This window comes from Panthera onca, chromosome D3, assembly GCF_046562875.1.
Source record: "Panthera onca isolate mPanOnc1 chromosome D3, mPanOnc1 haplotype 2, whole genome shotgun sequence".
Lineage (NCBI taxonomy): Eukaryota > Metazoa > Chordata > Mammalia > Carnivora > Felidae > Panthera > Panthera onca.
The window spans coordinates 40757872-40776106 of NC_138350.1; the positions used below are offsets into that span (position 1 = coordinate 40757872).

Consider the following 18235-nt stretch of genomic DNA (forward strand, 5'->3'; position numbering starts at 1 on the left):
TAGGATTCTAGATTGATTCTCCCCCCACCCCCGCCTTCAGCATTCAAAACATGTCATCTGGATTCCACTGTTTATGAGTTCTTGCTATTCTCAAATTTCTGCTGATTCTATCAATATATGTATGTGTATATATGTATGTATATATCTTTTTAAATTATCTACATTTTATTGTCAGCAGTTTAATTATGATTTCCCTGGTATAGTATTCTTTATGTTTATTCTGACTGACACTTGCTAAGTATCATGAATCTTTGAATTGGTGATTTTTATGAATTTTGAAAGTTTTATAGTCATTATTTTTTCATATTTCTTCTTTTACCATCTATTTTATTTTTCTTGGATTAATTTCCATGTATGTTATTGTCTCACAAGTCTCTGGTGCTTTGTTATTATTTGGTTAATTTTTTTTTAATGTTTGTTTATTTTTGAGAAAGAGAGAGACAGAGGGTGAGCAGGGGCAGGGGAGGGGCAGAGAAAGAGGGAGAACAGAACTTGAAGTGGGCTCCAGGCTCTGTGCTATCAGCACAGAGCCTGATGTGGGGCTGGAACTCAAAAACTGTGAGATCATGACCTGAGCTGAATTTGGATGCTTAACCAACTGAGCCACCCAAGCTGTTATTATTTGGTTTTAATATTTTATCTCCCATTCTTCAGATTGAGTAATTCTTTTCATGTATCTACAAGTTCATTGATCCTTTATTTTACTATGCTCAGTATATATATATTTTTAATGTTTATTTATTTTTGAGACAGAGAGAGACAGAGCATGAACGGGGGGAGGGTCAGAGAGAGGGAGACACAGAATCTGAAACAGACTCCAGGCTCCGAGCTGTCAGCACAGAGCCCTATGCGGGGCTCGAACTCACGGACCGTGAGATCATGACCTGAGCCGAAGTCGGATGCTTAACCGACTGAGCCACCCAGGCGCCCCTATGCTCGGTATATTTTAAAGCCCATCCAATATATTCTTTATTTCAACTTAAAAATTTTTAATTTCTAGGATATTCAAATTTTTTTTGAAGACTATTTCTTTGCTGAAATTCCTATCTGATCACCTATTTTGTCCAGCCTTTTCTCTAAATATTTACAGTAATTATTTAAAAATCCAAGTCTTTTAATAGCAACGTATTAATCAATTGTGGAGCTGCTTCTATTGATTATAGGTCACATTTTCAAGCGTTAGCCCATGTCTCATAATTAAAAAAATTTTTTAACGTTTATTTATTATTGAGAGACAGAGAGAGACAGAACATGAGCATGGAAGGGGGAGACACAGAATCTGAAGCAGGCTCCAGGCTCTGAGCTGTCAGCACAGAGCCTGACTCAGGGCTTGAACTCACAAACCATGAGATCATGACCTGAGCTGAAGTCGGATTCCTAACCAACTGAGCCACCCAGGCATCTCCCTCTTAATTTTTATTGTATGCTAGATGTTATATGAAAAAACAAGACACAGTAAAGCTTGAACTAGATTTTTTTTTCCTTTGGAGGGCATGCTGTTTCCTTTGTAAGGAAGCTAGGGTGAAAGTTTGATATTTTTTATTTTAATAAAGTTGAGTTACATCAGTGCTAGGTTGAAGCTTTAACTAATTTCAGATCATCTCTGTTTTAAAATAGGTTTTGGATGAGTTCAGTTCTACTCCTCAGGCGAGACTTTATGACTCAAGAACTAGAAGTCAGTGAAAACTTTCTCTTCTTTTGAGCTCTGCCCTCAGCTGGTACTTAATAAGATTGGAGAAGAATTGTTGGATCAGGAAGATTAGCATTACATTTGAGACTCTTCTAGATTTTATACCATCTTTCCAGTTTTTACAGTCATACAATTTTATTTGTCCATTTCTTTGTCCAAACAAAGAAATGCTTATAGGAGAGAGAGGAGCTCCTCTACCTGTTTATATCCCCAGATAAGACATATTCCCAGCTATGAAAGCAGTCTCAGTCTTTACTCACCTGGAAAGGGCTCACATTTTTCTCTGGAATTTTGATTTCATTGTGTGAATTATTATTTGATGGCTTTAAATTAAAGCATACTTGGGGAGTCTGTGGAAGATGCTGCCCGGAGGGTGGAAGTGTGGAGGCTTCCGGTCAGTGTGGACTGTGTGCAGTCTCTAAGTTTCTGAGTTTCCTGCGTTCCAGGTAAAATACGGCAAAAAGCTTGTGGAGTAAGTGGAAAAGGAAGATGGGTGCTGAAAAGAAAAAAGAATGCCCCAAAGGAACATAGCAGACTTAAAAGTGTTCTTAAAGTATATAGTGATGTTTTAATGAAAGATGTTCAAGAGATAGCAACTGTGGTGGTACCGAAACACTGTCAAGAGAAAACTCAGTGCATAGTGCAAGATGAAAAAGATGACATGAATTTGGAGACTTGTATTAAGAGAAACAAAGAGTCTTCTACCCCGTATGGATGAACCAGAGACAAAGGAAAAGGCTGAAGGCAAAGTGAGAAAAGGTAAGGGGAAAAGCAAAGCAAAAGCAAAAGGCAATGAAGGGTTTGGTCTGGTAGACTCTTAAAAACTTGAAAAATCCTACATGGGACAAGTCTTTGATTAAAATGTATATAAATCGATTTCAACTTCCACCAAATTAAAACTTTGTTTCCAGACTTAACTTGGCCTTTTTCTTCAATCCAGACCCAACTTAACTCCTCAAATTTGTTTTGGGAACTTGCATAAAATATTTTCTTTGATGAGTAAAAAAAAAAAAAAAAAAAGAAAGAAAAGAAAAGGAGAGCATACTTTTTAGTTTAGCTGGTGTATTCTTGTTATGGCAAGAGCAATATTCTTTTATGATTTTCTGTGCTCTAACTAGAAGTGGGACTTGTATAATTTAGTTTGATACCTTTAATAATAAAAGAAGTTGATAGAAGTCCTTCTTTAAAGGTCCTTGGACAGCACTTACATTCAGGGTGATAATGTAATCAGTGTAGTAGAGTACTGGTTAAGACAGAGTGGCTAGTATAGCCTCTGGTCAGAGGATTGTCATATTTTAAAATAGCCCTGTTAACGATGAAAACCATGAGTATAAAGATAGGTTGACTATGAAATTCTTATGAAATAGCGACTTGGGATAAACATTTTAAACTTGCATTTCAAGTGAGAGTTTAACCAATATGCCTGTCTTTCTAAGTGGCATTAGCAATATCAAGTTCAAAGTAACAGACATTTTTTGAGAGAAGTCATGCCTGAACTTTTTTTTTAATATATAATTTATTATCAAGTTGGCTAACATACAGTGTATACAGTGTGCTCTTGGTTGGTTTTGGGGGTAGATTCCTGTGATTCATCGCTTACATACAACACGCAGTGCTCATCCCAGCAAGCGCCCTCCTAGATGCCCATTCCCCATCCCCCTCCCCCCCCCCCAATCAACCTTCAGTTTGTTCTCTGTATTTAAGAGTCTCTTATGGTTTGCCTCCCTCCCTCTCTGTTTGTAACTATTTTTTCCTTTGTTTCTTATATTTACTATCTTTTGACTAGTTATCTCTAAGCCAGTTAGAGAGACTCTCATGTTTTACTCGCTGAAAGTTTGCTCCTGAAAATTCTGTCACTTGGCACTGTGTAAAATGAGTGCTCTGGTAGAAAAATAGAGGCTCAGCTTCCTTTATAGATCTTGTTCACAATGGGAGGCAGGGGCTGTGATCCCTATCCCGCTGGCAGCCCAGTGATATAAATCAGGCTCTTGCACTTCAGTCAACTTTACCTAGGGTGAATAAAATCCAGGTCTTTAAACAACATATGGCTGTGCTGTGGTTTCATTGCTCTGACAGAGCGTGATCTAAACTGTCAGTTTCTAATCTAAGGAAAGATTGGGAAAATAAGGAGGAAATGACAGTGAAGCATTTTATTTCTTTTGGGAAGAAACAGGATGTAATGCTCCAATAAATAAATGAATAAATAACTATAATGGGGGTTGGTTTTATTTATTTTCTTACTTTTTCTTTTTTCCCCACATTTTAATTTAAATTCTAGTTAGTTAACATATAGTGTAATATTGGTTTAAGGAGTAGAATTTAGTGATTTGTCACTCACATAAAACACTGAATGCTCAACACAACTGCCCTCCTTAATGCCCATCACCCATTTAGCCTATCCCCCTGCCCACCTGCCTTCCAGCAACCCTCAGTTTGTTCTCTATAGTCTCTTAGGGTTTGCTTCCTTCTTTCTCTCTCTTTTGTTTCCTCCTTGAGGGGTTGATTTTAGAGTCTTTGCCAGTATGGCTTTACCTAGAATCTCTTTGGTTCATTGAATTTTAATGTCTTTATCCTAAACTTTAAGATATTCACCAGGGGAATGTAGAAACTTTTTTTTGTTGTTATTGTTGTTAACATTTACATTCATGGCAGTACCTATTGTGAGAAAGAAATTTGATTCTAACCGCACGCTAAAGAGTACATTTCTGAATCCATGCTTTGAAAAAATATACTATATCTTCAAAAGAGAAACAAATAAGAGCAACAGCTACCTGTTACTATTATACTAATGTTATGCACTTACTAAGTGCTGTGCTCTCTCCTACACATATCAAATAGTCAAGAAAGTGCTGAATGGGAGTCTAACACCTTTGGACATATTGTCATAAATGAACATAAAAGACAAAAAATTGTACTATTGTTAAGCAGTAGAAATCAATAATGATGTTTTTCAGGTTGAAATAGTACTATTTGAGGACATATCTAAGCATTTAGATAAAAGGGACTGTTGAAGTACAGTTCCACAGATAGGCAGATTTTAGATCTCCAAAAAGAGAGAAAAGGAGGATGCTTTTAGTGTCATAGGTCCTGATGTTTGTGTTTGTATGCATGAGATACAAATCATGAAGCCATCCCTAAATTCTAAAAAATTTCAAAAAGATTCTATAGAACTTTTTGTATGTAATTCCTGGAATGTTTATTTACAGTTTTACCGGGTGTTTTACTTTGTACTTTCTCTGTACTTGTTTCCCCAATGTTCTAGAACTGCATTCATCTTTTAGATTTTCTGTTGCTATGCTAGAGGAACACAGGGTTTGTTGACAGCTGTATACTTAGAGATTTAAATGTAAACTTAGGAAAAGTTCTCCTCTGCAAGAGAGAGGTCATGGAAAACAGTTTGGGCCCTGGAAAATGGACAAAGGTAGTCTTTTCTAGGTAGAAAAGTTCAAAAGGGTAACTCTGATCTGATACCTTCTATTTGTCCCTCAAATCAACTTTCTACTTTTCTGCACTCTGTTCTATGCCTCAGGAGGCTAACTTGTATGGCTCCCATTCCCTTTGTCTTCAGATGTGTTTGACCAGTAGAGAGATCTGGTAAAAGAGAAAAAGGAAGGGGAGAGCTGATCCGGTATTTTCTCCCCGGATTTCCTACTGAGAGGCTGACTTAGTCTCTCTCAACAGAAGTCTCTGGTCCTCTCGAGGGATTATTCCCTACTTGGCTTTCTTCCTTCAGATTCCAATAACCACTGCTTCCCACATTCATTCTGGTGTAGGGATAATCATAGTCAGGCTATAATAGCCCTGGGTGATTTTCCTGTATATTGTAGTTCCCTGATAGCATTGCCTTTATAATTAATCCCTTTGTAAATAAACTTGTCAAATTAGCCTATTTCAAGTGTGCCACCCGTTTCCTGTTGGAATTCTGGTTAAAATTCTATTAATCCACAAGAAAACAAATATTAAGGATCTGTATATTAGGCACATAATGTTGTTAGATTTACACTGGCCCAGTGATTAATGCTTAACTTCACAAAAAAGCAAAGAACAATATTATTTTCTATTACCTAGGAGAATATTAAGGCCAGACTGTTAGGATTTCAAAGACCATGTGACTATCATGGTTTTATAAATTTATTTATCTTAAAATTTTTTTAATGTCTATTTATTTTTGAGAGAGAGAGAGAGAGAGAGAGAGAGAGAGAGAGAGAGGAAGAGCGCAAGCAGGGGAGGGGCAGAAAGAGAGGGAGATACAGAATCCAAAGCAGGCTCCAGTCTCTGAGGTGTCAGCACAGAGCCCCATGTGGGGCTTGAACTTACCAGCTGTGAGACCATGACCTGAGCGTAAGTCGGATGCTTAACTGACTGAGCCATTCAGACATCCCTATAAATTTATTTTTAAGGAAAATAAAATTTTGTGTATTCAGCCAACAGCTTGGTACCAGCTTTCACTTTTTCTTCATGGAGGTATGTCTTCTTTCAAACCTTTTTTGACTCATATGAAGGAACAGCTTAAAAAAAACTAACATATTTATTTCATGAAATACAATTATGACTTAAATGGAAACCATGATTTTGCACCATATTTAGGAAGACTTTTTTTGACAGCAAGGTCTGCTGAACCATGGAAATGTTAAATTAGACTATGGAATTTTGTTTCTGATAAATAGTGATACAGAATACAGTTTTTACTCCTAAAGTTGACTTGGTAGGCTCAGAGGTAGAAAAGTATAAAGTGGCTTTTTTTTTTTTTCCAAATGATCTTCCTAGATATATAGGACTCACCTCAAATTAGTATGCCAATTTTAATTCAAAGAGTATATCTTAAGCATCTAACATGTACTGGTGTCTGTACCAGGTAATAGACAATGGTAAATACCACAGCATGGCCCACAACCTCTTGCGGATTATAGGCACACAGGAAAGACACATATAGCATTTTTAGGGTGATGAGTATTATGAAAGAAGCATGAGAAAAATCTAGGGTTCTTGTCTGAAGGGAAGCCAATCATATATTTCTAAACCATTACCACCTAGTTATCCAAGTTAGAAACCTGACTGTCATTCTTCAATTTTGATCCTCAACAGTCGGTCACCAAATTGTATCTATTTTGTATCTTACATCTGTTCCCATTTCTACATCATTAAGACTATCGCCCTAGTTGAAGTCCTCATTATTTCTCTCCTGGTGTCCTGCATCTATCTCTGCTTCCAGTCTTGCCCTTCAAATACACATTTCACATTGTCAGTAGAGAGTTCTATCTATAAAGCAAAACCGACCATTTTAACCATGCAAAAATTCCCCAGTGACTTTCCAACCTATTAAAGACAAGATCCTCCTGTTCTTTAGTTTGATGTATGACAGTCTCCATGACCTGGACTCTGTCTCTACCTTCTATTGCATTCCTCCCCTTGAAGAGCAGGCACTAAATATTGAATGAATGAGTTTGAATGAATGAGTTTAAGACATTTAAAATAATTTGATTTAACAGAGACTAATATACAAAGATGTTTTATTAAACCGCAGAAATGTGGGGAATGAGTCTGTGCTAGTTAAGCTCCTCCTTCCTCCCAAATAACTTCATTCATTCATTCATTCATTCATTCATTCATTCATTCATTATTGGTTTAGTACATGCATATGTTGGTCTTCAAAGGGATATATAAGAAACATCCCTGACATGAGAGGCATTTACAATTTCTCTGACAAGATATTGCCCTTTAGGCATTAATGCAAGGCCACATTTGCAATTTGAAAGCACTTGCTGAAGAAATTCATAGAAGGAGAAAAATCCACTATAGGGCAGAGTCTGAGCTAGACTGGAGGTGTGAATTCTTTCCTGAGAGTAGTTCTGTTTTGGGGGGAATTGGCCACAGTTTTCTTGGAAGCCAGAGAGTTTTCAAGCAGAACTTTACCAGACCTGTGTAGAGCTCAGACCTCTCACTGCTGAGGTCTGAAACATAGAAAAGTGGCTGATGAACTTATCATGCCTCTGCTGGCATCCTTTAGAGATGTCCTACCTCTCCTTGGGTTCTTCAGAGTGGCTGTTATCTCTTAGAAGTGTCCAGGACCTCAGTGGAAGCTGGGAAAGTGATGAGGCATCACTGGTTAGTAGACTCCCAGACACCAGAGAGAAGTTAGGACAAATGATTGAACATGTAGGGAACAGAAGTAAGTCTGCTTTGTTTTTTGTGGTTGGTAGTTGAAGATGTGAATTCATATGTTCCCTCTGCTTTGACTCGGGAATTATGCTACAAAATGTACTTTTTGCACAAGGTTACATGATGGCTTTTCATTGTCTGCCACTTCAGTAAAAGGAATTTGGGACATATCTGATAATGCCTTTTCCCTTTATCTTTTCTTTCTAATTGTGATGTGTTCTTAAAGAGCCAAGGAAAGCATCAATCCACATAAAGTTTTGTTTTGTTATGTACAAACACAAATACTAATGCATTTATTATATAGAGAGCCTATCTCTGGAATCTTCTGTGTAGTTAACATTCTAGGGTTTTGGTCAAAATGTTTTTTTTTTTCCTTTTTATAACTGCATGTTCTATTGATATCCATTTACTGAAATATGTTTTAACGGTGGGATAAAAAAGGTATTCTTTTAATTCTGGAGAGAGTAACCTACTTGGAAAATAGTGAGAAATCAATTTCTCTCAGTCTTAATTTCTGACTGGAAAGGGAAGGAACCTTAGCACTGCAATTTCTTGGTGATATCAACGAAAATTAAAGTTCCTAGGGTGGCCATCAATAAAATAAAATTAGGATTTCATAAGAAGCATACCATTGAGAACTCAGCTTTTCTAAAAGATTTTAGTAGGCCTATTTCATAGCCATTGAAAAGTGTCACAACTATCACATGAGAAGTAATAAATGGAACCTGATTATTTTTACACCTTCCCTTTATTTTTACAGTCTGTGACTTATTTCTAATTAGTTTTTTTTTTTTTTTGGTAGTGTTAAATGTTATATGTAACTGGTAAGCCTCATATCTTTATTGAGAAAAGGCTATTAATTTCATAAAATAATGGTATCTGTCTATGGATATATTTATAAGCATTTTAGGGGTAAACTTTGCTGTATTAATAATAGCTAATACTTGAGAAATGTTTACTATGTGTCCAGTACCACTTCAAATGTTTTATATGCAACAAGTCATTCACTCATCAGAATAATCTTGTGAAGTTGATACTATTGCTATTCATTAAACAGTTGAGGAAATTAAGGCACAGAGAGTTTAACTTGCCTAAATTCTTACAGGTAGTAAATGATGTTTCTGAGATTTGAACACAAATAATTTGACTTTAGAATCAGTGCTTCAGAGTTGCACTGCATTATTGCTTCATGGAATATTTAAACTGATGTTCCACCGTAGAATGATCAGGTGATTTGCAAAGTCATGAAAAATCTTAAATACACAAAAGATAACTAAGGTTTTCATTTTATACTCCTGTATGTCATCTTTTTGGAGCCTTATTTTAACATTTGAAGTGAATTTATCATTTAGTGAGAACCTGTGTGTGTGTGTGTGTGTGTGTGTGTATCATTTAAGAGGAGAGAACCAAGTTGTTTTTGTTTTCTCAGAATGCTGGGGATGGTGGTTAAGTCTCTCAATTTCTTTGTAGGGAATTGCAAAATATGAGTAGGCAATGGAGAGGAGGAATGGGAAAGATGTTGCATTAGAATGATAACTTACATGGTTAGGATACCTTGACAATGAGTTTGGTCCATCATGTGGTCCATGGCCATCCCAGGCCAGGTGAAGGCTCCAGTCAGTCTTTCAATGCCAGAATAAGACAGTGTTTCTAAGGAGTAGATGATGTTTAGATGTTGGCATTTGAGAGAGATTGTTCCAGAGGCTGCTTATAGAGTGAATTCCAACTGGAGATACAAGGTATAGGCTAAGAGGCTGTCATTTTTTCCAGATGGAAAAACAAAAGTGGGATTGGGTATAAAAAAAAAAACAAAAATTCGAGAGGTGCTGCAGAAGAGATATGTACAATTGATATGGTGACAAAATTGGATATGCTAGTGTGTTGTAAGAGAATGAGGGGGATTCTAAAATTTAATTTGACGATTAAAATATTTCACATATTACCAGCTTATTAATATAGAGACATCTAGACACAGGTAATGGACTGACTGGAGATTGGTTGTCAGTAGCATGAATGTAACATCTTTTGCTCAGGTCATTGTATTGCCTCTGTGCTGGTCGTGCTGTTTCCTCTCTTGTCCCTTCCTGGTTCATTCTCCACACAACAGCCAGAGTGATCTTTTAAGGAAGTAATTGGAACACATTGCTTTCTATTTAAATTTCTTTAATATACTGTTTTTAAATGGGGAGGAAATGGATGCGTAGAAGGCATTCTCAAAAGGAGAGGACATGTTTTGAGCTGTCACAGTGAAGGTGGGCTACTATTCTTTAGTTGGTAGGAGTCAGGATTCTCTATATCCTGAAATGCTGCAATCCTTTGGCATTTATATGTTGACATTCATATGAATTCATTATAAAGTATTATCTCTCGTTTATACTACCATTTAGATATTAGGTTGTTTTTATTTTCAAAGATTATGTATATACAGGTAAGATTATCTATGGAATTCATTTCAGGGTAAGAAGGGAGTTTTATAAATATTTCTTATACAATATTACTTTCTAATTTTTAATTTTTTTATCACTGAAAGAAAATAAGGAAAAATAATAAGTATTAGTTCAAAAGAATATAATGAGATTTGGAGAGACATTCTAAATGTAGATAAATCTAAATATAAAGACAATTATTTTTTTAATTTTATTTTTTAATTTACATACAAATTAGCATATAGTGCAACAGTGATTTCAGGAGTAGATTCCTTAATGCCCCTTACCCATTTAGCCCATTCCCCCCTCCCACAACTCCTCCAGTAACCCTCTGTTCTCCATATTTAAGAGTCTCTTCTGTTTTGTCCCCCTCCCTGTTTTCATATTATTTTTGATTCCCTTCCCTTATGTTCATGTGTTCTGTGTCTTCAAGTCCTCATATGAGTGAAGTCATATGATATTTGTCTTTCTCTGACTGACTAATTTCGCTTAGCATAATACCCTCTAGTTCCATCCACGTAGTTGCAAATGGCAAGATTTCATTCTTCTGGGTTGCCGAGTAATACTCCATTGTATGTATATACCATCTCTTCTTTATCCATTCATCCATCAGTGGACATTTGGGCTCCTTCCATACATTGGCTATAAACACTGGGGTGCATGTGTCCCTTCGAAACAGCATACCTGTATCCCTTGGATAAATACCTAGTAGTGCAATTGCTGGGTCAAAGGGTAGTTCTATTTTTAATTTTTTTGAGGAAACTCCATACCGTTTTCCAGAGTGGCTGCACCAACTTGCATTCCCACCAGCAGTGCAAAAGAGATCCTTTTTCTCTGCATTCTCGCCAACATCTGTTGTTGCCTGAGTTGTTAATGTTACCCATTTTGACAGGTGTAAAGTGATATCTCATTGTGGTTTTGATTTGTATTTCCCTGATGATGAGTGATGTGGAGCAGTTTTTCATGTGTCGGTTGGCCATCTGGATGTCTTCTTTGGAGAAGTGTCTATTCATGTCTTTTGCCAATTTCTTCACTGGATTATTTGTTTTTTGGGTGTTGAGTTTGATAAGTTCTTTATAGATTTTTGGATACTAACCCTTCGTCTGATATGCTATTTGCAAATATCTTCTCCCATTGTGGTGGTTGATTTTTAGTTTTGCTGATTGTTTCCTTCGCTGTGCAGAAGCTTTTTATTTTGATGAGGTCCAAGTAGTTCATTTTCGCTTTTGTTTCCCTTGCCTCCGGAGATGTGTTGAGTAAGAAGTTGCTGCAGCCAAGATTGAAGAGGTTTTTCCTGCTTTCTCCTCTAGGATTTTCATGGCTTCCTGTCTTACATTTAGGTCTTTCATACATTTTGAGTTTATTTTTGTGTGTGGTGTAAGAAAGTGGTCCAGGTTCATTTTTCTGTTTGTCACTTCCATTTTCCCAGCACCACTTGCTGAAGAGACTGTCTTTTTTTCCATTGGATATTCTTTCCAGCTTTATCAAAGATTAGTTGGCTATATGTTTGTGGGTCCACTTCTGGGTTCTCTGTTCCATTGACCTGAGTGTCGGTTCTTGTGCCAGTACCATACTGTCTTAATGATTACAGATTTGTAGTATAGCTTGAAGTCTGGAATTGTGATACCTCCTGCTTTGGTTTTCTTTTTCAAGATTGCTTTGGCTATTCAGGGTCTTTTGTGGTTCCATACAAATGTTAGGATTGTTTGTTCTAGCTCTGTGAAGAATACTGGTGTTATTTTGGTAGAGATTGCGTTGAATATGTAGATTGCTTTGGGTAGTATTGACATTTTAACAATATTTGTTCTTCCTATTGAGGAGCATAGAATCTTTTCCCATTTTTTTGTGTCTTCTTCAGTTTATTTCATAAGCTTCCTATACTTTTCAGTGTATAGATTTTTCTTTTTTTTAAATATCAAGTTTATTGTCAAATTGTTTTCCATACAACACCCAGTGCTCATCCCAAAAGGTGCCATCCTCAATACCCATTACCCAACCTCCCCTCCCTGCCACCCTCCATCTACCCTCAGTTTATTCTCAGTTTTTAAGTCTCTTATGCTTTGGCTCTCTCCTTCTCTAACCTCTTTTTTTTCTTTCTTCCCCTCCCCCATGGACTTCTGTTAAGTTTCTCAGGATCCACGTAAGAGTGAAAACATATGGTATCTGTCTTTCTCTGTATGACTTATTTCACTTAGCATCACACTCTCCAGTTCCATCCATGTTGCTACAAAAGGCCATATTTCATTCTTTCTCATTGCCATGTAGTATTCCATTGTGTATATAAACCACAATTTCTTTATTCATTCGTCAGTTGATGGACATTTAGGCTCTTTCCATAATTTGGCTATTGTTGAGAGTGCTGCTATAAACATTGGGGGTACAAGTGCCCCTATGCATCAGCACTCCTGTATCCCTTGGGTAAATTCCTAGCAGTGCTATTGCTGGGTCGTAAGAATGTGGTAATTGCAGGGAACTTTAATACTCCACTTACAACGGATAGATCATCTAGACACAGGATCAATAAAGAAACAAGGGCCCTGAATGATACATTGGATCAGATGGACTTGACAGATATATTTAGAACTCTGCATCCCAAAGCAACAGAATATACTTTCTTCTTGCATGCACATGGAACGTTCTCCAAGATAGATCACATACTGGGTCACAAAACAGCCCTTCATAAGTATACAAGAATTGATATCATATCATGCATACTTTCAGACCACAATGCTATGAAGCTTGAAATCAGCCACAGGAAAAAGTCTGGAAAACCTCCAAAAGCATGGAAGTTAAAGAACACCCTACTAAGGAGAGAATGGGTCAACCAGGCAATTAGAGAAGAAATTAAGAAATATATGGAAACAAACGAAAATGAAAATACAACAATCCAAAAGCTTTGGGATGCAGTGAAGGCAGTCCTGAGAGGAAAATACATTGCAATCCAGGCCTATCTCAAGAAACAAGAAAAATCCCAAATACAAAATCTAACAGCACACCTAAAGGAAATAGAAGCAGAACAGCAAAGACACCCCAAACCCAGCAGAAGAAGAGAAATAATAAAGATCAGAGCAGAAATAAACAATATAGAATTTAAAAAAACTGTAGAGCAGATCAATGAAACCAAGAGTTGGTTTTTTGAAAAAATAAACAAAATTGATAAACCTCTAGCCAGGCTTCTCAAAAAGAAAAGGCAGATGACCCAAATAGATAAAATCATGAATGAAAATGGAATTATTACAACCAATCCCTCAGAAATACAAGCAATTATCAGGGAATACTATGAAAAATTATATGCCAACAAACTGGACAACCTGGAAGAAATGGACAAATTCCTAAACACCCACACACTTCCAAAACTCAAACAGGAATAAATAGAAAGTTTGAATAGACCCATACCCAGCAAAGAAATTGAATCAGTTATCAAAAATCTCCCAACAAATAAGAGTCCAGGACCAGATGGCTTCCCAGGGGAATTCTACCAGACATTTAAAGCAGAGATAATACCTCTCCTTCTCAATCTATTCCAAAAAATAGAAAGGGAAGGAAAACTTCCAGACTCATTCTATGAAGCTAGCATTACTTTGATTCCTAAACCAGACAGAGACCCAGTAAAAAAAGAGAACTACAGGCCAATATCCCTGATGAATATGGTTGCAAAAATTCTCAGTAAGATACTAGCATATCGAATTCAGTGTATAGATTTTTCACCTCTCATGTTAGATTAATTCCTAGGTATTTTATGGTTTTTTTTGCAATTGTAAATGGTATTGATTCCTTGATTTCTCTTTCTGTTGTTTCATTGTTGGTGTATAGGAATGCAACCGATTTCTGTGCAATGATTTTATATCCTGCAACTTTGCTGAATTCATGGATCAGTTCTAGTAGTCTTTTGGTGGAATCTTTTGGGTTTTCCATGTGGAGTATCATGTCATCTGCAAAGAGTGAACGTTTGACCTCCTCCTGGCCAATTTGGATGTCTTTTACTTCTTTGTGTTGTCTGATTGCTGAGGCTAAGACTTCCAATACTATGTTGAATAACTGTGGCAAGAGTGGACATCTCTGTCTTGTTCCTGACCTCAGTGAGAAAGCTCTCATTTTTTCCCCATTGAGGATGATATTAGCGTTGGGTTGCTCATATATAGCTTTTATGATCTCGAGGTATGCTCCTTCTATCCCTACTTTCTTGAGGGTTTTATCAAGAAAGGATGCTTTATTTTGTCAAATGCTTTCTCTGCATCTATTGAGAGGACCATATGGTTCTTGTCCTTTCTTTTATTGATGTGATGAATCACATTGATTCTTTTGTGGATATTGAACCAGCCCTGCATTCCACGTATAAATCCCACTTGGTCTTGGTGAATAATTTTTTTAATGTGTTGTTGGATCCAGTTGGCTACTATCTTGTTGAGGGTTTTTGCATCCATGTTCATGAAGGAAATTAGTCTACAGTTCTCGTTTTTAGTGGGGTCTCTGTCTGGTTTTGGAATCAAGGTAATGCTGGCTTTATAGAAAGAGTTTGGAAGTTTTCCTTCCATTTCTATTTTTGGGACAGCTTCAAGAGAATAGGTGTTAACTCTTCCATAAGTGTTTGGTAGAATTCCCCTGGAAAACCATCTGGCCTTGGACTCTTGTTTTTTGGGGAGGTTTTTGATTACTAATTTGATTTCTTTACTGGTTATGGGTCTGTTCAAATTTTCTATTTCTTCCTGTTTCAGTTTTGGTAGCGTATATGTTTCTAGGAATTTGTCTATTTCTTCCAGATTGCCCATTTTATTGGCGCATTAGTGCTCATAATATTCTCTTATTATTGTTTTTATTTCTGCTGTATTGGTTGTGATCTCTCCTCTTTCACTTTTGATTTTATTTATTTGGGTCCTTTCTTTTTTCTTTGTGATCAAACTGGCTAGGGGTTTATCAATTTCATTAATTCTTTCAAAGAACCAGCTTCTGGTTTCGTTGATATGTTCTACTGTTTTTTGGTTTTGATAGCATTGATTTCTGCTCTAATCTTTATTATTTCCTGTCTTCTGCTGTTTTTGGGTTTTATTTGCTGTTCTTTTTTCAGCTCTTTAAGGTGTAAGGTTAGGTTGTGTATCTGAGATCTTTCTTCCCTCTTTAGGAAGGCCTGGATTGCTATATACTTCCTCTTATGACCACCTTTCCTGCATCCCAGAGGTTTTGGGTTGTGGTGTTATCGTTTTCATTGGCTTCCATGTACTTTTTAATTTCCTCTTTAACTTCTTGGTCAGCCCATTCATTCTTTAGTAGGATGTTCTTGAGTCTCCAAGTATTGTTATCTTTCCAAGTTTTTTCTTGTGGTTGATTTCAAGGTTCAGAGCATTGTGGTCTGAAAATATGCACGGTATGATCTCGATCTTTTTGTGCTTGTGGAAGGCTGATTTATGTCCCAGTATGTGGTCTATTGTGGAGAACGTTCCATGTGCACTGGCGAAGAATGTATATTCTGCTGCTTCATGATGAAATGTTCTGAATATATCTGTTAAGTCTGCCTGGTCCAGGGTGTCATTCAAAGCATTGTTTCCTTGCTGATTTTCTTGATTAGATCTGTCCATTGCTGTGAGTGGGGTGTTGAAGTCTCCTACTGTTATGGTATTACTATCAATGAGTTTCTTTATGTTTGTGATTCACTGATTTATACATTTGGGTGTTTTCACATTTGGCGCATAAATGTTTACAATTGCTAGGTCTTCTTGGTGGATAGACCCCTTAGTTATGATATAATGCCCTTCTGCATCTCTTATTATAGCCTTTATTTTAAAGTCTAGATTGTCTGATATAAGTATGGCTACTCTTGCTTTCTTCTGTTGACCATTAGCATGACAGATGTTTCTCCATCCCCTTACTTTCAATCTGAAGGTGTCTTTAGGTCTAAAGTGGGTCTCTTGTACACAGCATATAGATGGATCTTGTTTTCTTATCCATTCTGTTACCCTCTGTCTTTTGATTGGAGCATTTGGTCCATTGATGTTTAGAGTGAGTACTGAAAGTGATGAGTTTATTGCCATTATGTTTCTTGTAGAGTTGGAGTTTCTGGTGGTGTTCTCTGGTCCTTTCTAGTCTGTTGCTTTAAGTCCTTTTTTTTTTTTTTTTTTTTGGTCTTTTCTCCCTTCAGAATGACCCCCTTAAAATTTCTTTTTTTTTTTTTTTTGTTAAAAAAAATTTTTTTTAATGTTTTTATTTATTTTTGAGACAGAGAGAGGCAGAGCATGAGCAGGGGAGGGGCAGAGAGAGAGGGAGACACAGAATCTGAAGCAGGCTCCAGGCTCTGCGCTGTCAGCACAGAGCCCGATGCGGGGCTCGAACTCACGGAGTGTGAGATCATGACCCGAGCCGAAGCCGGACGCTCAACCGACTGAGCCACCCAGGCGCCCCGACCCCCTTAAAATTTCTTGCAGGGCTGGTTTAGTTGTCATGAACTCCTCTAATTTTTGTATGTCTGGAAATATTTTAATTTTTCCTTCTGTTTTGAATGACATCCTTGCTGCATAAAGAATTCTTGGCTGCATATTTTTCTTATTCAGCACATTGAATATATCCTGCCACTCCTTTCTGGTCTGACAAGTTTCTGTGGATAGGTCTGCTGGAAACCCGATCTGTTTTTCCTTGTAGGTTAAGGACTTTTTTTCCCTTGCTGCTTTCATGATTTCCTCCTTGCCTGAGTATTTTGTCCATTTAACTATGGTATGCCTTGTTGATGGTTGGTTTCTGTTGAATCTAATGGGAGTCCTCTGTGGTTCCTGGATTTTGATATCTGTGCCTTTCCCCAGTTAGGAAAATTTTCCACTATGATTTGCTCACATAACCCTTCTACTCCTTTTTCTCTCTCTTCCTCTTATGGGACCCCTATGATTCTGATGTTGTTCCTTTTTAATGAGGCACTGATTTCTCTAATTGTTAAATCGTGCTCTTTTGCCTTAATCTCTCTCTTTTTTCCTGTTTCATTATTCTCCATAAGTTTGTCCTCTATATTGGTGACTCTCTTTTCTGCCTCAACCATCCTTGCCCCCGTGGCCTCCATTTGAGATTGCAGCTCAGTTATACATTTTTAATTTCATCCTGACTAGCTTTTTCTTCTTTTATCTCCACAGAAAGGGATTCTAATATATTTTCGAATCCAGTTAGTGTTCTTATTATCATGAATCTAAATTCTGGTTCAGATATCTTGCTTGTATCTGTGTTGTTAAGTCCCTGGCTGTCGTTTCTTCCTGCTCTTTCTTTTGGGGTGAATTCCTTCATTTCATCATTGTAAAGGGAGAAAAGGAATTAATGAGGTAAAAAAATTAAAATTAAAAAAAATTAAAATTAAAAAATGAAAAACAAACACACAAAAAAATCAAATAAATGATGCTAGATGATAGGTGTGTTTTGGTCTGGGTGTTGAAAGGGGTTTGATAGAGATAAAAGGGGAAAGAAAAAAAAGGAAATAGTTTGAAAATTTGAATGAATACACTGAAGTAGACTAAAATGAAATGATGCAAGTAAAGTAGAATTTGAAAAAATTCACACAAAAGTAAAAAATATAGTTGAAAAAAATTAAAAATATTTTTAATAAAAATTGATAATAAAAATGAACGTTTCCTCTTTCTGTATTCAAGATAAAGAAAAATGAAAAAGAGAAAAAAGAAAAAAAGAAAATTGAATGGATGGATTGACAAACAGACTGAAATATGACTAAATTTACTTAGTTTCCCCTAGAAGTCAAACTATGAAGCACTTCATAGTCCATAAACTAAGTTGGCAGAGATTTGTGTTCATGAAGAGTGAGGTTGGCCCAGTTGTGCGGGCTCAGTGTAACGACTTCGTTCTCCACTAGATGGCACTGCTTAGCTTACTGGAATGGATTTGTGGTGCTTGTTGGTGCATATGCGCATGCGTGGGAGCGGTGAAAATGGCGGCACCCACCTACCCAGTCTCTAGTATCGGAACTGTGTTGTCCCTG

The 18235-nt window shown here is 36.8% G+C and overlaps 1 pseudogene; it reads left to right on the top strand.

Moving 5' to 3' along the window:
• The first annotated feature begins 2140 nt into the window (after positions 1–2140).
• Positions 2141–3334, top strand: LOC132664982 (protein LLP homolog pseudogene; annotated as a pseudogene).
• Positions 3335–18235: the final 14901 nt, after the last annotated feature.